Raw genomic sequence first — 5,951 nt, forward strand, 5'->3', positions numbered from 1 at the left:
AACAACAACAACGTATTTGGACCAAGAGGCACTCCTCAAAACAGATCAAGAAAAACACTGCATTGTTCAAAATCAGGAAAGTATGTCAGGGATATATCTTGTCCCCATACCTTTTCAATCTTTATGCAGAACAAATCATTCAGGAAGCAGGGCTTTATGAGAAGGAATGTAGCATCAAGATTGGAGGAAGACTCATTGCTGAAACTGAAGAAGATTGGAAGCACTTGCTGCAAAATGTAAAGGACTGTAATCTTCAATATGAATTGAAATTCAACATCAAGAAAACAAAGATTCTCACCACTGGTCCAATTGGCAGAACCATGATAGATGGAGAAGAGATTGAGGTTGTTAGCAATTACAGTTTGCTCTGATCCACAATCAATACTCTTAACACTAGCAGTCAGGAAATCAAAAGACAAATTGCACTGGGAAAAATCTGCTGTCGTGGACCTCTCCTGAGTTCCGAAGAGCAGCAGTGTCAGTCTAGATAGAAAGGTGTGTTTAATCCAGGCCATGATCTTCTCAATTACTTGTTATGCTTCAGAGAACTGGAAAATAACTAAGGATGACCGAAGAAGTACAGATGCCTTTGAGTTGTGATGCTAGAAAACAGTCTTGAATATACTATGGACTGCCAAGAAAACAAATAGGTTTGTCTTAGAGAAGGTGAAACCAAGTCTCTCTTTGGAGGCTAGGATTCTGAAGCTCCACCTCACCTGGTTTGGGCATGTGGTCAGGAGAGACCAGTCCTTCATGAAGGACATCATGCTCAGAAGAGTGTATGGACAGCACAGTAGAGGAAGACCTGGATGAGATGGATCGATACAGTATCTGTGGCAATTGGGGTTGGTGTGTGTCAAAATTAGTGAGACTATCTCAGGACAGGAAAGGGTTCAGAGCTGTTGTACATAGGGTCGCTATACATTGCAGGTGACTCAATGGCACATAAAAGCAGTAACATACTATACTGGATTGTTTTGGGGTTTTTTTGGTTTTGTTTGTTTGTTTGTATTTTAATTTAAGCCTCTTGTTTAATGTCACCAAGACATCTGGGAAGGCCTTTGTATTTAAAGTTGGTTGTTATTATTATATTTTGGAGGAATATTCTTCTTACTAGTTCAGCATTCTTCTGTCAATATGCTGTACTCAGGTGGCTGGGATGCTGAAACTTGTGCCACTAGGGTGTCAAATGCAATAATTGTTACCCATGGTGGACAGTGTTGGGTGGAACTCCCAGTTTAAGACAGATTTAGAAGCATGAATGACATTCACTTCCTAAACAACGTGCCTCTGGAAACTCTATAAACTTTGTTAGGTACTGATAGGTATAGAAAGACTTCAGGCATTTTGTTCATAGAGTTGTTATGAGTTGTGCTCAACTCGAAGGCAATCAACAATAACAATAGCAATGCTTGTTGCTGTGTTTTTTCACAATAGCAAAGAGATGGAAGAAACCTATGCCCATCAACAAATGAATGCATAGAGAAGCTGTGTTATTTTCACACAATGGAATACTACACAACACTGAAAAGCAAGGAACTCATAATACATTATACAAAATAAGTGACTCTTAAGGACATTATACTGAGTGAAATATCTCAGCCGCAAAAGGACAAATATTGCATAATGCCACTGTTACAAAATGGACTGACATGGGTGTTAAGGAAAAACTAAGAAAAGGGGCTAAATAGTGAGCACTCCACTGAAACAGATAAAGGAAAGAACTGCTTAAAAGGGATATATGATTAGATATTTTTTGTATGACAACAGTCCAGAATAAGCTATACATAATAAAGTGCCCTGGGGGTTGGAGGAAAGGAGGAAATTGTGCAAGAATGAAAGAATATTTTTGAAGACAATAGCAAACTGAGGAGGGTAGGTTTAAAAAGATGCAACAATGAGTGAAAGGAAATCCATGATTTCCATAAACTTTTGTTAAAATACTAATAAAAAATAATTTAAAAAACAATTGTAAAAATAAAATCAACAAAAAATACCATAGAACCAGAGTGCAAATAATTAGCTGATTTTAAAGATTAAACTTTTTAAATGTTTTTAAACTTTTTAAAAACTTTTAAAGCTCATTCTAAGGATTATTAATTTAATTAAAGTTTAAACAAGTAATGAAAGGTTAATAAATTTAGATAGAATGCCAGATCTGGGATTGGAATCCAGTCTCATAACTCAGATCTTGAAGCCAAGGAAAGAGATGGATACCAAGGAGAATGGCAAAAAATATCAAACAGGGTGATTTAATCCATCTCCCTCATTCAAAAGGATTTTATTTTATGAGGAAGGAGGAAGGAAGAATGATTTTATATAGCAAAATATAGTATTAAAATGACAACACTGAATCTTTGACACCCCCCCTTACCCCTCTGTAGCTTGGAAATAAACTGTATAATCTGGAAATAATCTTCTGTAGTTTGGATTGATTGCTGAGTGAATTAAATGCTATATAAAATTTATGATGTCTCCCAGAGCCTCCAGTCATTTGTAAACGTAAGCTTTATTTTATACTTTACAGAGGCATGCATTGCAGTGGGTCTCATAATAAACAAGCAAAAAAAAATCAAAGAAATGCAATGCTTAGAGTATCTTTAAGGTCACCAAGAAAACTTCTTGAGTCAAATAAGGATGAAAATTTTGTGGAGAAATTAACTTTGGGTGATATGGCTATTTCATAAGTTCTCCAAAGGTCTAAAGCAAGAAAATCTCCTACATATTCTATAATAGCATTACCTAATTAAAAAAAAAACTAATAATTTGAAAGGGGATATGTAGTATAAGATTTTTTAATTAATTTCAATGAACATTTACAAAGATTTTTTATTTCCATTCATTCATTGTTGCACTTTTCTCCCCCCGACGCCCATTTTGCTCTTCTCTTTATAAAGTAAAAGAAAAATTCCTTCAATGGTATATAATCCCCCTGCACCACCCCCACCCCAAAAGATTTTATAATAATCACATTTATAAAAAGAAATAAAATGCAAATTCCATAACATATGTAGCCCAACGTATCTCACATATAATTGCAGCATATGTTGTTGTTGTTGTTGTTAAGTGTCATCAAGTCATAGATGACCCATAGTGACCCTATGAAAAAAAGACTTGAACATGAAACTTTTATCTTTTTTCCAAGTTCATACGGTTTCCAAAGGCAAGTTGTTTTTTTTTTAACAACACAAAATATTTGAACACAACAAAAGTACTTAACAGAAAACAGAACAGTTGGGACTAACAAGGACTCTCATAGTGACCCTCTCTAGCCATTAGGAAGCAATTTCTTCATTTCTGTGGTCAGATGCTGAAGAAGTCTGAAGTGCATCTTGGGAGCACACGATAATAATATGAGATACTGAGACTGACGGTCTTAAGTCAACTTTGACTGGAAATACAGTTTTTAATTGCATCTCCTATTCATCACTTTGTAAATGTTTAGCATCCGGGAGCACAGACAGGCATATCAGATTGTGGGATCCCTAAATTGAAGATGGTTCTTTAGTGTCACTGTCTCTAACATCATGTACAGGCTGGGTCACATCAGTAAAGAGATCTTTGACCCATCTCAATTTCTTTAGATAACTTTGTCAAGCTGTACAGTACAAGAAGTTGTAAAATTCCTCCCTATAATCTGGTTATTCACTAAGACAAAGTTTTGAGTGCAGACTGGACAGAGAAAGTTACTTATGACAGTAAATTATATTCCTACAAATATTCAGCTACTATGTCCCCTATGGGGGCATGAACATGAACAGTAATTTGAGTGTAGCGTCTTCCCAAAAATGAAGTCAACAATAGACCTGCAAGTCAACTATTTAAAAGTAGACTTTTGGAGGCAGAACCAGGGCAGAGCCTGCACGTGTGTAGGGAAGCCTCTCAGTGATACCTATACCACATAGGTACAAGTAAGTACAAATCCCAGAAATTTCGTGGGTCAATGTCACCTTTAAATTTTGGAGTTCACAGGGCAACGCAAGGACAGAGGGAGGCAGAGCCAGGGCACAGCCAGCGTGTGTGGAGGGAAGCTTCAGTCATACCTACACCTCCCTGGCCATGTGTGCTTCTGGGAATGCACCTGCATGCATCTGCTCTGTGCCTGTCCAAACTTCTCCTGGAGCAGTGATGTCAGATAAAAAAACCCAAAACAACAACAACAACAAAAAAAAAAACCCAAACAAACACAACAAGCTATTACCTCAGACATGTGAAAACTCTACCACGTCAATGTCCTGAAAGAAGCAAAGTACCTCACTTGCCACAGAAACTCAAAGCAAGACATCATGCTCCCAAAATTACACAGTAGCAATGGATTTCCTGAAGCCGGAAAGTCTGATGGAACTTTCTGACACAGAGTTAAAAAGGACAATGATTGAATATTTTCATTGGGTGAAAAACAAACTGGAGGAATTACAGGACACTGCAAGCAAAATCAAGAGGAGCTTAAAAAACAACCCAAAACAATGAAGATAAAACAAACAAGGTATTAGAGGTGCTGGAAAAACAAGAAACCATGATCCAAAATATGAGGACTAGTGTTCCAAATGCTTTCAACATGATGAAGGGACACATGAACAATGTTGAAGAGATGGAACACAGAACCAGTGAAAGAAAAGATAGAATTGTGACCAATGATCTGCTAGAACAAAAAGAAGAATATAAAAGGAAGGAAAAAGAAGAAAACCTAAGAATAATGTGGGACACCTTCAAGGGAAATAACATGCACATAACCAGAATCCCAAAGTAGAAATGAACAAGTAAAGGCACTGAAAAAGTTGTGGAAGAATTACTAGAAGAAAACTTCTCAAGCATAATGTAGAATGAGAGAATATATATTAAAGAAGCTGAAAGAACACCATGTAGAATAGACCCCAAAAGAAAAATCCCAAGACACACCATAGTCAAATTTGCCAGATCCAAAGATAAGGAAAGAATTCTGAAAGCAGAGAAGGAGAAACAAAGTGTAATTTTAAAGGGAGAGCAGTTAAGATTAAGTGTCAATTTCTCAGCAGAAACCATGTGAGCAAGAAGACAATGGAATAGCATATGTCGAAGACTCCGAGATCACAACTGTCGACCAAGAATACTGTACCCACCAACATTGTCCATCAAATATGAAAGAGAGATCAAGATATTCCCAAAAATACAGAAACTAATGGAGTTTGTAAAAACAAGACCAGCATTGCAGGAAACACTGAGAGACATCCTACTTACAGAGTTGCCACAGAAAGCAAGATGGACCAAAGTAACTAGTAACAATGCAAACCCCCCCCCAAAAAAAAACCCAACCAAAACCCAAAAAACAAAAACAAACAAACACACAACAAAATGATAGCAATAAAACCGAACACTACCTTGCTTAAACATGAATGGGTACTAGAAGAAATAAAAAAAAAAAAATTAAAATGTTTCTTCAAACAAATGACAATGAAAACACCACTTACCAAACCTCTGGGAAACAGCCAGAGCTGTAATTAGAGGTCAATTTAAAACAATAAGCAAACACATCAAAAGGCAGGAAAAAATGACCATTGACTCTCTAACCTAACCTTATCAACATATTGAAGAAGAACAGCAAGAAAATCAGACACTTTCTAAAAAACCTGAAATTATAAAAATTAGAGCAGAAATAAATGAACTAGAAAAGAAAACCAAAACAATTGAAACCATTAACAAAACAAGGAGTTGTTTCTTTAAAAAGGTCAATAAAATTGAATAACAACTAGTAAAACTAACAAAAGAAAAGAAGGAAAAGACATCCGAATAAGAGATGAGACAGGCAACATCACAACAGAACCACCTAAAAGAGAAAGGCTAATATTGGTATATTATGAAAACCTATACTCAAACAAATATGAAAACCTAGAAAAAATTGACAAAACTTAGAAAAGCACAACCTACCTAAACTGACACAAGCTGAAATTGAACACCTGAATAGACCCATTACA

At 36.2% G+C, this 5,951-nt stretch overlaps 1 pseudogene; it reads left to right on the top strand.

The window, feature by feature from the left end:
* LOC102873234 overlaps positions 1 to 3,751 on the top strand; it is a 35,494-nt pseudogene extending 31,743 nt beyond the window's left edge.
* The last annotated feature ends 2,200 nt before the right edge of the window (positions 3,752 to 5,951 follow it).

Source organism: Elephantulus edwardii, unplaced genomic scaffold (assembly GCF_000299155.1).
Source record: "Elephantulus edwardii isolate Elephantulus edwardi_28Jun2011 unplaced genomic scaffold, EleEdw1.0 scaffold00435, whole genome shotgun sequence".
In the NCBI taxonomy this organism is placed as follows: domain Eukaryota; kingdom Metazoa; phylum Chordata; class Mammalia; order Macroscelidea; family Macroscelididae; genus Elephantulus; species Elephantulus edwardii.